Here is a 16,080-nt window from a genome sequence, read left to right on the forward strand (position 1 = left end):
AAAAAGAATGATGATGTTTTGTTGTAAATGTTTTATTGTCATGTTCATGATTTGCTCCTGTGGGAAATTCAAAAGAAAATTCAGAGATTGAGATCTTGAGTTTGCTCTCCACATCTGCCAAAATACGATGCACTATTCATTTATTTCTTAAAGGCGTAGTTAACCTAAAAGTAAAAAAAAATGTCATTATTTTCTCATCCTCATGTCGTTTGAACCCTCAATGTCTTTCGTTGTTCTTCAGGAACCAAACTGTTTTAAAATATATAACACAAGTCAAGGGAAGTTTTTTTTTTTTAATTGTAGGTCCTTTTGTAGCTAAAAGGTTTTTCTGGTTACTTTAGAAGTGGAAGGTAACCGATTTGGACACATCCACTACCATAGTAACCAGAAAACCCCAAACAACACATTTTTAAAAAACTGTGTTTGGGTTCTGAAGAAAAATGAAATAATGAGAGTGAGTGAATACTGATAAAGTTTAAATTTTTGGATAAACTTTACCTTTAACATTGATCCAATTAGATACAAACTACAAGTACATGTTAGGTACAGTATCTGCATTGTCATGGTTCAGGCAAATATTCATATTATTTGTTACCTACAGGTATATTTAAACTATAAAAGCTCTTGGAATGTAATTATCTATTCAATCTATAAATTTCTATAGACAAATCATATTAAAATAGACAAAGTGATTGACACGAAATAGTAATATTTCACACACATGTAAGCACACACGCAACATTGACTCGGTTTTCATTTAGCTGTTGCAATGTCCACTAAAGGGGGAAGGCAGTTGGCTGACGGTCTCCCAACATAAGCAAATTGCCTATAAATTATGTTTTGTGCTGGAAGGGTGAGGGGAGTCAGAGTCGCAGATTTCGACAGAGAGAGAGAGAGAGAGAGAGAGAGAGAGAGAGAGAGAGAGAGAGAGAGAGAGAGAGAGAGAGAGAGAGAGAGAGAGAGAGAGAGAGAGAGAGAGAGAGATCGGACTGACCCGCACACGCGTGCCTGTTTCCTCTCAGTGGTGCTCACGCGCGTTTCACTACTTTTGACACGGAATTGCTTTTTTCTTCGAGGCGACATCTCTTAAACGTCAAACGTAACGCTGTTTTCCATCAAGTCTTTTGTCGGCGTGTGCTTGATGCGGATTAAATCACTCCAGAAACATCAATCTCGTCTGAAAGCGGATCAGCACCGTGGACAGCGGATGCCAGAGGTACAGTTTGCTGAACCGTCTTTTCGGATAAGGGAGGGTTTCCTGTCAAAACCATGAATTACCCGTTGTGCAATGAGCTGTGCCCAACACATAAGGCGCGATGGGCTTCCTAAATTAATATCAACTTAATTAAACTGACTGCGTGACGGGAGCCGGTGGAGGACAATTAGTTAATGGCTGGCTACATACATGTGTGGATAAAAACTATTGTGATTTATAGCGGCAGTTCTGTTTTGAGCATTTGTGAGTTTTAGTCCAGTTTCAATCGCTTAAGTGTTGGTGAATTCGTGGGATTTAACTAAGTTAATGGGCTGTTGATTCAGAAACTATCGTTTAAAGATACTAAAGAAGGTAAAAAATTCGTGACTTTAACAGATTGAATTCACATATTGTCAATAACGAATGAAACTGGAAGATCGAAACCGTGTTGTATTTTAAGTGTGAATATAGATGTTTAAAAAGTAGTCCGTGAACTGTCTTGTGTCTGTGGGGATACCGTTCACCAACACGCGCGCTTAGCTTAACGAAATTTAGGGACCAATATATCTCACTTCAAACAACAGTATTTGCCCCATTGACTGAAAAACATACCTGCAACTCGTAGGATATGAATGGTTTTTACAAACGACTCGTACATCTGTTTGCTCTCACAGCAAAAGCACGAAAGCCGTGGTGATTTTTTTTCACGCGCGCTCGCCACACTGCTGCAGTGTGTCTGAGGTAAGCCAAGAGCGCGAGACTTCGGGCGCACGTCACACATCAACAACCTGAGGGATCCTCAAACCCAATTCACCCTTCGACCATCTTTCCAATTTTACTGGATTGTTTGTTCATGAGGTTTTAATTTTGAAAGTAAAGTTTTGTAAAGGCACAAAGCTTATAGTATTATTACAAAAAGCTGTTGTCGCTGTTGTTGATTGAACACACATTGACCCTTTTGTGACATGTCCCTTTATATCATCTGGCTTTAAATTAAGTACCTACTACTTGACCGTTGATGGCTGCAGTATGCTTACACTCCGGTCATATCCTCCATGTTTTCATTCTCATATGACCCATATGTTTGTTCAACTATGACATACTATTGATAGCCTTGGATTATACTTTGGCTTAACATCTGATGCATATAAGCACACCAAACAGGAAGCACTTTAGGAGTCAGGGACATCAACTTCACATTTTCACGCCCCTAAGAATGACACTGAACTGATCAAACTGTGATTGGTTGCTTAGCATTTCAGTGAGATGGCCCCCTGAGCGGTATTTTGCTATAAAAGCTGCTGTGGAGTAAGTCTGAAGGTCTGGCCACTCTAGACTATTGATGTAATGGCAACAACCACAAAATAATTTACTCAGATATTGTTAGACAAGAACAATTTAACCAAATAAATGCATTTATTTGAGTCATAGTTGAGTCACTAGAAAATAGCCACTCAGTTCACGGTTCAGGGCCGGCCCGAGGCATAAGCGAACCAAGCGGCTGCTTAGGGCCCCTGCCGGCCACCAGGGGGCCCCCGCCCCAATCGTTTTTTTATTTTTATTTTTTATAAAATTAAATAACTTAAACAGGTAATATAAATGGATGAATGAATGAATACGAATTTATAAATGAATAATTAAAGACAAGAAAATTTTGATTTGCAGACAACTATGTGTCTGCAGTGCTAGCGTTTTAGTCAGGCGCAACATAGACACCTGCGCCACCTGCGCGTCGGCGGCGGCGCGCAAGTGCACAACGTCGTCACTCACTGTAAACAATGATGAGCCATTTGACATGTCAAAAAAAAGGATATATCCCTCTGGGGCCGAAAAGAGAACAAAGAAAAGGACCGAGGATGAGAAAAAAAGAGCAAGATAAAGGTATGTTTGCATGATTATATACAGTATGTTTCATTTGTGTTAGTGGTGTGACAGATCGACGTTAATCCGTGACCGTGATCGACCCACGGTTCGGCTCGCATGCGCTTAAATAGCGAAAGTTTATAATTCGCACGTGTTTCAAAGGCTTGCAAAAGTTAACATTTCAAGTGATTTTAAACAATTTATCCCGCAAAAAGGCGCTAAAGTGAGCAGTATTCTGCGAGCCCATGCGGTTTAAATTGTCCAGCCCAGCTCCCTTCAGAGATCAGAACACTAACACTTGATGTTTAAACTTTAGAGAGAGTTACGCTATTTTGTGTCATACTGTAGTCCATTAACATATATTTGAGGAATAGAGCACTGAAAAGAACATAACGTTTTTATGCTCCGCCGTGTGTATTTCCGTCTGTGTGAGCGCGCCGCGTATAAGTGCACTTAGTAGGGCACACATAAAATCTTTCTGTTCTTGACAGGGCACATGCAAACAAAATGATCTCCACAGTACTCTTTTCCAATAAAAACAGTTGTTTATGTCTTTAGACGGTTTATGTATAGATTAGGCAGAAACCAGGTCCGTGCTTCTCTTAAAGAGACAGTAACCTTAATTAACCTACTTAAGTCTGTGTCATTAATGTTAATCAAACCTTTCAAGACAAAGAGAAAATCACTTCTGTAGCTCTAAAAAAGAATAATTATATTTAATTCATACAATAAAGTGTTATGATTCATTTGATTTGATTTCTGTTCCTAATGCTGATTTTAGCCCTTACTTAATGTGCAACTTTGTTCTTTTTATAAATGTTTGTAAGTAATTTCTTCATTTTTTTATTAGTTTTTCCAACCCCTTATTCTGCTGATCCGAAAAATGATCAGATCTGTGCCTCAAAAACCATAATGTGATCCGAACCGTGAGTTTTGTGATATATCTAGGGCTGGAACGACGCGTCGACGTAGTCGATTACGTCGATTACGTAATTACGTCGATTTGCCGGAAATGCGTCGATGCGTCGCACTGTTTACATTTTGAAATGAAGGCGGGCTTCAGTGTTATACCAAACAGACAGAACGCGATCAAAAGTGTGGGAATACTTTAAGCAGAGACCAAATAAAACACATACTGTGTAAAACTGAAATGGCATACCACAGCAGCGCAACACCTGTGTATGATCATCTTAAAAGAAGAAAACCTGGTGCTCTCCGACCTCAAAATGACGAGACGTCAGCGTAAGAATTTGAACTATTACAGTAAGTTTTTATACTTACTCTATAAACAATAGAATCAATACATATTGTGCTTAATACAGCTGCGTTTACATCTTCGTTTAATACGAGCTGCGAGACGCCTGACAGACGCGACATTGCATCGCTTCTGGGCAGTATGTTGAAACAGTAAATAAAGAGCAGGACATGTTTTTATATCAAGAAGTTATGAAATAATAAGTTACTGTCACATTGAGAACTGATAGGCATGTGCCCGCGTGCACTGAAAGCCAGCAGCAGTGCAGAGTTCCCAATGAACGTCTTTTTTGCGAATATGTGCGCAGATATTACAGAAGCTCGTCTTGTAAGGTATTCCTGACATGCGTTTATTTAAAGTAACAGCGGCGTAAACGCTGTTTATAAAATATTAGAAGATCATACTAACTGAACTTGTTTTTTACCCGGAACTTAAGAAAAGTTAAATGTTAAAGTTAAATGAGAATGCAGTACTACTGTAATAATATTAACAGTAATAATATAACCATTACATCTTATATAAGGGTTCATGAATCACAATGAACTTATTTTTACTTTAGTCTGAAATAATGCTGAGTTAATGCATGTACTAATCATAAACTAATGTTTAAAATATTAATATATGCCTATTTTATTGTTTAAGGTGAATAATGCCTCTTTTAAAGTGGCACTGCCACTTTATTTTTCATGTTGAAAATTTTGGTTTGTGTGTTTGTTTAATTAAGAAAATGCTTAAATAAAATGTTAGCGTTAATGGCAGATGTTACATTTATTATTTGTTGGGGAATTATATGTATAAAAAAATCATTAGACTATTCGATTAATCGAAAAAATAATCGATAGATTAATCGGTTGAAAAAATAGTCGATAGTTGCAGCTCTAGATATATCACACCTAGGCATGGGCCGGTATAAGATTCTGGCGGTATGATAACCTTTAGCAAAAATACCACGGTTTCACGGTGTTACGGTTTTGCCATTGCAACACTAAAATGTGTTATTTTTTAAATGCCAGGTAAAAATAAAGCCTTTAAATTATAATATGCTTTCAAAAAATATATAATATTTTTGTAATGTATATTAAATGTAAACATCAAATCAATCACATGACTTAATGATTTAATGAATTTTGTATAAACACAGCTCATACCTTGGAGACGGTATCACAGAATATTTCAGTGGTTTTGAAACCTTGACTGTTTAAAACCTCGGTATACCTTGAAGCCGGTAATCGGCCCATGCCTAATCACACCCCTAGCTAGCATTGCTGTATGTGTTGAAGTGAACGTTCCAACATCGGTAATGTTCCAGCTTCATAGGCAAAGCACATGCGCTCTCTGTCTAAGATCTTTGGTAAGAGATGGTATTGGACTTTATGAGAATATATACCAATACCATGTTGGGTAGGGAGATTTCTGTGATGAAAATGGACTTCAATCTTATTTATATGGTGGGTAGTGATGTAACAGTGCTATCCTATATTTATTTATTTATTGCTTGTTGTGTAAGTAATGAAAAATAAGCAAAATAAACTCATTCTGCTCGATCAACTATGCACTTATCCAATGCTATTTTTTTCAGGAACACTGTTGAAGTACTTTGGAGCACAACCAACTCCACCCGCCCCTGATGTTTCATCAAGTGTCAGTGTCTCCACAGCTGATGATGCAGCAGATGAGGTTTTTCTTGTTGGTCAATGTTAACATTCCATAGCCTGTTAATATGACATGACACATTGAAGAATAAAGTATTTTATTTAAGTATAGATTTTTTTCATTATTTAAATTATTATTCATTTATAATGTAACATTAGAGCGTGACATTTGTGTCCGCGTGGTGGGAGGGGGGCCCCCAAACACATTCTGCTTAGGGCCCCCAAGAGGCTCAGGCCGGCACTGTCACGGTTTTATGGTATTTTTTTATTTATTAACTTAATTTGGCAGCTTCTCAGCTCCCATGGCTTCATGATATAAACGTGTCCATCCAAAAAGGGACAAACCCTGCCATTAGGTTAAATTACCCCCCAAAAATGTTACATTTGACCTAACGCCGCAGCATTTTGGGTTGCAACAATCCAGGTTAAATTAAATTAAAATAGGTTAAACGTTTATTCATTTTTGACTTAACACTGGGTTGAAAAAAACACAGGATTTTTTTACAGAGTAGTGTATTTAAAATGTGTTTTTGTCACACAGAGTGATGAAGCACAAAAAGATCAAAGACCTAAAAATATTTCAAATCATTGTTTATCCAATCATTGTTTCAATTAATGAATCTTATTAAAGATTTAAACACGTCATATACGGTACTCTACAGTATTGCAAAAACAATTGACCTGAGCACATGCACAGTTCAGACTTTTATGGGTTAAAATCAATCCTTTCCTCTTTTTCAGTTGGTCTTTGTTTGTTACTGTAAGTGAACTTAGTCATTTATTGGCATTAATATGAGACCAATGCTTTGCATCTGACCACAGCGTTGTTATGTGGCGTTGTAGTATTTACCAGAAAGAAATATGCCAGCCAGCTAAAATTGAAATGACTCACTTTATCTTCAGGAAGTCTTACTGTAGTTTGACTGGTGTGTTATTACAGAGATACTGACATATAAGAAGTGTGCCTGCTCCCTTTATGAAACCTATGAATTCATGGTACAGTATGCATATTTCATAACATACAGTGATTATGCATCTGTGCCTTCAAATGTCACATCATTTTATGTGACCACCAAGCCCATATAAATTAATGTCAAGTTGTTTCAGTGATTTAGAGGCATTTATGTGGAAAATAAATAACTGGTAGAAAGTCGGAAACCACGTCAATTATACATTTAATAGACCCCGTGAAATCAGAATAGAGCTTTGTGGCTTTAAGCATATTAGGGTTCATATCTCTGCTGTAAATAAAGGCTATTGGCTCTGTAAAAAGGGAATGGCTCCCAGTCCAATTGCTTTTTCAGTAGATAATACATTAACAGGAGAGAAAGTGTGCTTTGTGATTGCCGGCACACTTGCAATGCAGTTCACAACCCATTTTACTTCTGTAAAAAAATAAGAGGGATAGTTGACATCACCTGAAAGGGTAATTCAGAAAGCAAAACATTTTATTACATTTTTATGGAAGTTAAGATTCATGCAAAATACAACCAGAAAGAAGAAAGTAAATAGGGACAATTTTGATTTTCATGCTATCAAGTGACCTTTCTCACTCGTCTGATCATGGCACTCAAATCCAAGCTTTGCTGCTGCCAAAGACATGCCCTTTATCTCATTTTCCGTTTCATAAAAACTGAGATGGGTTTCAAGGATTCACACACCCACTCTATTCTCCCACTATCCTGTCTGCCCATTATTAGAACATTGGTATGACCGGTGCGTTCACACCTTCCTGATAGCAGTCCATGGAAGTTCCACCTGCAGGTCTCCTCTGGGGTTTCAGATGTGTGACATGACGGCCTCCATTTGCAGGCAGACAGGCTAACTGCCTCCCTGCCAGTTCAACCCCCCGCTGGCTAATTACTGTCGCAGTATCAGTACGGACAGCTGGCTGGGCCATTTTGTGAAGGGAAGCATTTGCCTTGGATTGGCTTGATGCAGGCCTTCTCCCCAGAACTGCTTCCTGAGTTACACAACTGTAGGATGTCCACAACAAACTATGCAGTGGTGCCCAATGAGACAATAAGAAATGATGGTAAAGACAAATCAACTTGTTAAAAAGTTGCTTTTCTATTAAGTGGTACGATGCGGCTCAACACCACGTGGCTCGGCTTGACTTGCTTTACTTTGGCTCAATTGGTTTGGTTTTCTAGTGCATATTGGTTGTGTTCTTGATTCTCGGCATGCAGATGTTTTTCACTGCTGAAAAGGAGTTTGAGAACTTGTACAACAAAGCACAGATGATGATATAACCTGGTTAGCTTGTTGACGCACAAGGGTAAGCTAATCTTGCATTTAGCAATGACGCTGGTAGTGATGATTCACGGTATTAGTATCAGTACTGCTTGCTTGAAACTTCATCTGAGGTTCTACTAAAGAAAGTACCAGGTACTAGATATTGTACACAGTGGGACTGTAGCCAAAAGTGAGCTGTATTGAGCCGTACCGAGTCATACTACTTTTTTCAGTGAAAAAGCGCCATAAAGTGTTTTATCTAGATATATACAGTATGATCACACTACCCTATCTCAAGTCGTGTTATAGTCACAAAATATTATATGAATTTATTCGTGTTTGACATGATTTTCCACTGTTTTTCGTGCCACTGGAGCACAAATGTCTTTTTCGTGTCACTCAGCACAAATTTCTATAAATAGTTTAATGTCTGTGTCACGACTTTCTTAATTGTGTCATTATATATATATTTTCTCACTGTTTTTTTTCTATTTTTAAATTATTTTGGGGTTAGATTCGGGGTTTGCGTTAGGATTTAATTGTTTGCATTGGTTTCTACATGTTTTTCTTTCGCTTGTAAAACTATTCTCGCTTGGAGTTGGGGTTAGAGTTGGGTTTTAGGTTAGGATGTCACAGAAAGTGATTCTTACCCCAACCCGCGACACTGGTGAAAAATAGGAAAAAACTACGAGAAAATGAAATATAAAATGACACTATAAAGAAGTTGTGCTACAGACACAAAAACTATTTATAGAAGATCGTGCTGAGTGACACAAAAAAAGCATTGTGCTCCAGTGGCACGAAAAACACTGGAAAATCGTGTCAATAACATTAATAAATTAATCAAATATTTTGTGACTATAACACAAATTTCCGTGAGATTGGGTTTGATCACATCACATATACTATATGTTTGGTGCAAAGTTGTTAATTCATTACCAAATCTAAAGTGAGCCCCGGGCCTACACCCAACAATGTAAAGGTGGTTTAGACACAGGGCCACTTGCATCACAGGACCCGGGACAATATTGCTAGATGGCCCATTTGTATAATTATGTATCATAATCAGGGTTTATATGCCATGTAGTCTACATTTGCACTTAGAAGGAAGGGGACTTGGTGAGCTCGACAATAAATCTACACAATTACAATGCAGTTTATGCAGCGTGGAAGAACAAAGAAGGGAACATTTAGCATATGGAATTACATACATACATGTAATAAAATACATGTACGTTGAATTAATTCATGAAAGGTCTGCTTCTAAGGATATACATCCAAAATATAATTCGAGTCTATTACTGGACTTTTTTTGGCAAACCATCTACACTAAAAATGCTGGGTTATTTTAATTTTAACTGTTGATTTATAACTTGGTTTAACTTGATTTGTCTGGTCAAGATTTCTGAATGAAAGAGCATTTTAAATGAGGTTTGTATTTGCTAAAGGGAATATCACTGCTTTGTAAAGTTTGCAAAACAAACATTGGATTTGTGTAAAAAGACATCAGAGCCTTTGCTGTCGTCCTTAATGATAATGAGGTTCTTATTTGGCTGCACACATGTATCAACATGCAGTCATGATGCATTGTAAAGGAAGCTATTGATGATTAAATATATGCAATTTCTAATTTTCTTAGGCTCATTTATGCTCGGAAATTGGTATAGATAAATTGCATTTCAGAATGCAAATATTATTTGATGTAATGACAATCAAAGTTTGGAATGTAAATAGAAAATTATTTCCAAAATTCTAAAAAAAAAAAAAATAGAAACAATTTAGACATTCGATTTCTATGATAAAGTTATTAAGTAAATAATATCAGAAATTTATTTTTTGTTTCTATTTCTTGATCCAAGTTTGTTGCATTCACAACAAACCAGAAACCAAAATCAATGCTGCTGCTTTGCAAACACTGTAATCAATAACATTTGAACAAACCAAATGAGAAAAAACCCAGCATCCACTATGTCCAAATTTAGTGGAGTACTTTATGCCCCACGTGAATTAGTTTCCATGACAACCTAGTCATCTATTAGTCATTAGGAATAATGACAACACTACAATAAATGGCATACTTTCACAGAGTAGACATTAGACATGATAAATGTAACTCTATTGTTCTTTCCATTGTGCAAGACATTACAGTATCTTAGGACTTAACGTTTCATGGCTGCTGTTCTTGCGTTTGCTTTTTGTGTGGGTGCATGAGCATGAGAACAAAGTTGCCGTTGTTTGCATTCCGGGAATGAACATATTGTACTATGACAGATAGATTAGCTGGGTTTGGTTTTTGCCTTGATGCTGCGTGACAGTTCATAACACAGCCTTCCTCAGCTGCACAGGTGTATCTGACAATCAAATTGCCTCAGGAATCCGCACGGACTGGAAGAAGTTTTCACGGCTATAAAAATTCAACAAGCTTGCTGTACAATGCGGTCAATCATTCAAAGTCAAATTACATAGTTATTATTTACGAGATGCATTTATTCAAAGCCACATATAGTGCATTTAGGGTATACATTTATCTTTTATCTTTTGAAAGTATGCATGTTTTCTTGAAATTTAACTCACAACCTTTCTACAGTACTAGCAAGGCTGCAGGAACATTATAAATGTACACATACATGGTGGGGTTTGGGTTGGCCCAACTAGGACAGGTTATGGGTGGTATGGCCCTATACAGTATACTGTACCAGCAGTGTGGGGGCAAAAAAAGCCCCATCACAGAGCACCGGTAACCGCTGAAGAGTGTGTGGGGCCTGAATTGAAAGAGAGAGAGAGATAAAAAGAGACAGTAGCAGTAGCGATAACATCTATGTGCCACAATGCCTGACTGTGCTGCTGGTTACAGGCTATTGCCTCTTTTATAGCAAATTTGTAGCTTTTAAAATGTTTTAGTGTTGCTACTCTGCGTAGTATGCATAAAAAATACATGTTGTCATAAACCTGATCCTAAACTTTCTGAAATCCATTTACAGGTTTTTAGTGGTTTGTTAATCCTAAACCTTTAACGTACAGAACATAATATGTCCCGCACCATTTGTGTTATGAACATGAGTGATCCTTTAAATAACAGGCCATATTGAGAGATGTGCTATTACTTTTCTAACCGATCATAAAATTGTTTGATGGACGATAAAATGGTGCAAAATTATGTTGAAAGATGGTCCGGAGCCATCTACTGTACAGTATATACAGTAGGAACAAAACATATTGTAGGGTATTGGGAGGGGGCTCTCTTTGCTATTTTTGATTTGGGTCTTTAAGTAATCACACAGAATACTATTAACCATTTACCAACACCCTAGCAACTGTACAGAAATGTTCAAGTACTCAAAACACTTAAACAACCATCAAGCAATGAACTTGTAACAAAATAAGTAATTGTATCATTATACACTCTCAGAAAAGTTACAAAAGTTTAAAAAAGGTTCAATATGTAACATCTTGATACAGATATGTACCTTTTAGGAACCAGAATGTACCTCTAAGATAACAATGTGTACCTTTGAGGCACCAATATGCACCTTTATGGTACCAAAGTGTACTTTTTGAAAGGTACCGCCCTACTTTAACACATTAACAGTACCTTTTTGCTCCTTTATTCTGAGAATGTAGAAAACATTAATTATGATAATAGTCTTCATCTTACAAACTATGAATAATGTAACAAAGTGTTATTGGTTCTCTTTTTTATCCACCTGTTTCTCGAATGCGGAGGTAAGTGATGTGACGTATTTCCTTTCCGGTCCAAGACTTCCGTTTTAATAGCCAGCTGGTAGAGGGGCGTACTGGGAGCACGCATAAAACATGATTTTAACAGTTAATATTTACTACACCTGCCATGTATGAACCAGTGTGAGGATGAAATTAACAAGTGGCTTGATATATGAAGATATATTCAATAATTTCGTGTTGTTGAGGTGACGGGTCTTCAATGTGCAACTATAAAAGCAGAGACATACCAGTATCTTTACAATTGGAAAGTCAGTCAAGTGTTTGTACATGGATTTTACCAAGACTTCGTGTTTTTAACTTTTCAGGGGCTGTTTAAAATGTCACAACTGTCCCTCTGATCTGAGGTTTTTTTTAAACGGCAATTTTTAATGGACTTTTTCTTTTTTAAGTGATTTTTTTTAATCGTTTATGGCGATTGGCGAAACGTCGAGCTTCTCGTGGTCCGACACAGTCAGCAGTATATTTTTCATTCAACACATTGTAAGTTATCTAAACAAACCATAACAAACATATTAAACTACTACATGTATTGAGTATTGTTTTTGTTTAATGAAAATATTATTACATCGCTTCTTATGCAGGTGAAGACATTAGCTTATGTTTTAAATAAAAAAGCAAATAATTTTAAAGTACGCTCAAACACATTACGAACTTTTATAAACATTAACTAAGCTGATTATGTCATATATTCTGTCATGTAATCGCATTTTTGTAATAATATATAGTAGCAGAATAAATAAATCAGCATATTTTTATCAACATAATTTTAGTTGTTTTTAAACTATAATTGCATTTTGTTTACTGGTAGTTTCTATGAAAGGTTTTACTGGATGGATTTGTAAATACAGATCATGATTGCATGTGCGCCACACATTCAGCTCTTGTGCATGAGGTTAAAACAAATGTTTTGTAGAGATTTACTGCATTTGTATCAGCTATTATGGCAGCCCCTAACTGCACAAATTATGTCGGTCTTCTTGGATTTCATAATAAACATTAAACAGCCAGCCAAAATGACACACTTGTGTCCTTCGCAATAGACTACCATTAGCTTTAGTGGCTCACCGGAAGTCATAAACCGTAAAGCTCAAAGATGGCGGCGCCTGCCTTAACGTCAAGAAACAGGTGGATACAATGCAAATCGATGATGTCGTTAAGCTTTAAACAAAAATCTGCAAAGTTATCGTATGCCATATGTCTATGGAACATTTACTCTAATGTGTACTAAAACTAAAATACAACGTATTAAAATTAAAACTGTCGTCGAATTTGCTTATATTCTTCATGCTTCTTGGAGTTATCCATAGCAGTGTCATTTCAAACACATAACTGTTCCCGGTGTGGTTTAATAAAACATGATGTATCCAAACATTAATTCTGTATACCCAGTAGGTGCCTTGGTAAATATCACAAACATAGTTAATGCATTTTTTATTAGACCCTTTGGCGTGAAATGTAAATGAAGTGAAATGTAAAGCCGACTGCAGTCTAAACTTAAAATTTGCGCTCGAGGTATGAAATAATCCTGGATTTTAACTAGCAGTTATCCTAAACGTACATGTATTTAGTCAATTTGAACCAATCGATTGAAATTCTTCTAGCTACACACATTCCTACACTAGATGTCACCACAATAAGCACAATGAGGTCATATAGTATAATTTACAGTCGTGAAAAGTGGTAGTGCGCAGCTGCAGTTTGGCAGTATAGCCCTCCATCTTTAACATCTGTTGTGCCGCAAACATCTCAGGTTTCCCAAAGCTCTTGCTTTTATGAGAAAGAGCCGAAGAGGCACAAAAGTGGAAAAGAGGAGATGCTCTCGTCTTCTTAGCACTGCACTGGGGACAGCTGTGTCACAGTGAGATAAAGAATCTCTCGAACGTGAGCAGAATCCTAATGCCCTGCCTGCCAAAGTTCTGCAGTTAATGTCTTTCTGTCATCTTCAACCAGAAAGACATAAATAGTAAGTTCAGGATTTCTGAGTCTCGCCTCACGCTTTTGCCTGATTCTTTAGCTGAGATACCCACGGGACTTACCGAGTCTGTGGAGGGAACGGTGCAGTTAAGAAATTAAAAAATAAATCCTGCCGGTGAAACAAGATCTGCATTCTAATATCCAATATCTATTCTAATATCTAAGAAGGGAATTCGTATGGGAGTTACCCGACTCTGATTTCCTATTCCGAGCCAGGCACGTTTTTAAAAGGGATAGTTCATCCAAAAATGATCATTTTGTGATCTTTTACTCGTCTTCATGTTACAAACTTGTATGACGATGAATAATGTTACAAAGTGTTCATGGTGCTCTTTTTTATACAATGCAAAACGATGAAGGTGCACACTGTTAAGCATATAAAAATCTACAAAACTAACAAAGACTTTAAGCAGAATAATATAAAATAAGAATACCTTGCACATTCAGTTTGCTGCCTTAAGTCCGTGTAAAGTCAGATATTAAAAGCTGTCATCTGTCTTAACTTTGGAACACCGCTATAACCTAAATTGATGCTTGTGATTGTGTCCTTAACACAGAAATATGGGAAAACTGTCTAATGATCTAACTCCACAATTCATTACTACATAGTTTACAGTCATTGTGACCTGTTTCAGCATTACATTTCTTATTAAGTGTTTAGAAACAATTTTCTGATTTGACTTTACACAGACATTAAGTATAATCAAAAAGGTTTTACAAATCATTTTTTGTTTACTATTTTAAATCTTGGAAACACTTTACCTTGATTAAGCTAGTTCAACCTGTTAATTAGGTGCTATAACACAGTGCTTCTCAAACTCGGGGCCGGGGACCCCAGGGGGGCCGCGAGATGGTGCCAGGGGGGCCCCAGTTTTATGACATTTTATAAAATACATTCATTTATCATGAATTCTGTGTAATTAAACCTAAAAAGAAATAAGGCTACTAAGCAACAGCACTTCTTTGTATAACTTAATATGTTTTGTTTAATTAAAATGTTAAATTTTAGCACAGTTTTTTGTCATAAACTTTCTTTGGGGGGGGGGGGGGCTGCGAAGGAATGCATCGTACACAAGAGGGGCCACACGCAGAAAAAATTTGAGAACCACTGCTATAACATACTCTATAAAAACAAATAAAAATTGCTTAATTTAATATGTTTAAGGGGCATATTTACTAAATGGTGGAAATTAGCCTCAAAGCGCAATTCCAAAAAGCGCCAATGGGAGTGTTAATATCTGCAGGTTATTTATTAAAAAAGCGCAAATAAAATAACACCGGAACAGCGGAAAATTTGGGGTGTGTAATCCCAGCTAACGAAGCCATAGGACACTGAAAAGAACTGGAGGACAAAAAAATGAAGGTTTACAAGAAGTTTTGAAACGTCTGGTATTGTGTGACTTTTCCTAGTGACTCCTATCTTATTTACTTCAGCAAACAAAAAAATAACATGGCTTGGCAAACAATATTTTTGAATAATATGTTCCTCTGGCATTCCAAATAAACTGTTAAATGTTAAAACAATCCTGTGCAGTGTTCTCTGCTCTCTGTAATGGCTCTTTTTTTAGCAATAATTTCAAGCACACAGTAATTTAAGACATGCTTATATTGGCGTTAAATAATGGCACAAATACCAATCATAACACACTCGCAAACATTAGTAAATCGCGCTGCGTGGATCATTTAAATAGTCTCCTCCCCAAATTTTAGGCCGCCAAAATAACTAGTCCACACTTTTTCAGCCCTAATGATCCACTGTGCCCTTTAGTAAATCCTGACATTGTTATTTACCGCCAAAATGATGTTTTGCGCTGGGGCAAGCTGTTAGTAAATCTGGCCCTAAGTGTAGTCCAAAAAGTACTGCATGCTTCAGCCCAACTGTTATCAATTTCACGTCCTGTGCCACGTTATTTAAATAACAAATTCATTTGTGCCCATATGTGCACCCATGGGCAGGCTGGTCTGAAAACAAGGTGTTTGTTTAGGTGCATTGCTGGTGCATTGTTATTTTGAGGCAACTGAAATAGACAATGCCATTGACCAACTAAAACCAGGTCTAAAGTCAATGGCGCAAATAGTTTTTGTTATTTAAAAAGCATGTTAGCATGCGCCTATAACCGGGGCGACAGCCCACATACATTGCTTATCACACACACATAAACACG

The 16,080-nt window shown here is 37.0% G+C and overlaps 1 protein-coding gene across 3 annotated transcripts in view; it reads left to right on the plus strand.

Annotated features, from left to right (window-relative positions):
* The first annotated feature begins 995 nt into the window (after positions 1 to 995).
* The window catches only part of tmem121aa (transmembrane protein 121Aa), a 40,306-nt gene continuing 25,221 nt past the window's right edge, over positions 996 to 16,080 (plus strand). Inside the window, exons 1-2 of one of the 3 annotated variants that reach the window (XM_065288439.2) lie at positions 2,755 to 3,076; positions 5,893 to 5,990. The gene's annotated coding sequence lies outside the window, so the exon portion shown is untranslated. Of the gene's footprint in view, positions 1,217 to 2,754; positions 3,077 to 5,624; positions 5,991 to 6,124; positions 6,206 to 16,080 lie in introns of those variants that run through there. The other 2 variants (XR_010544396.2, XM_065288440.2) reach the window with 2 other exon arrangements.

This window comes from Paramisgurnus dabryanus, chromosome 17 (genome assembly GCF_030506205.2).
Source record: "Paramisgurnus dabryanus chromosome 17, PD_genome_1.1, whole genome shotgun sequence".
In the NCBI taxonomy this organism is placed as follows: domain Eukaryota; kingdom Metazoa; phylum Chordata; class Actinopteri; order Cypriniformes; family Cobitidae; genus Paramisgurnus; species Paramisgurnus dabryanus.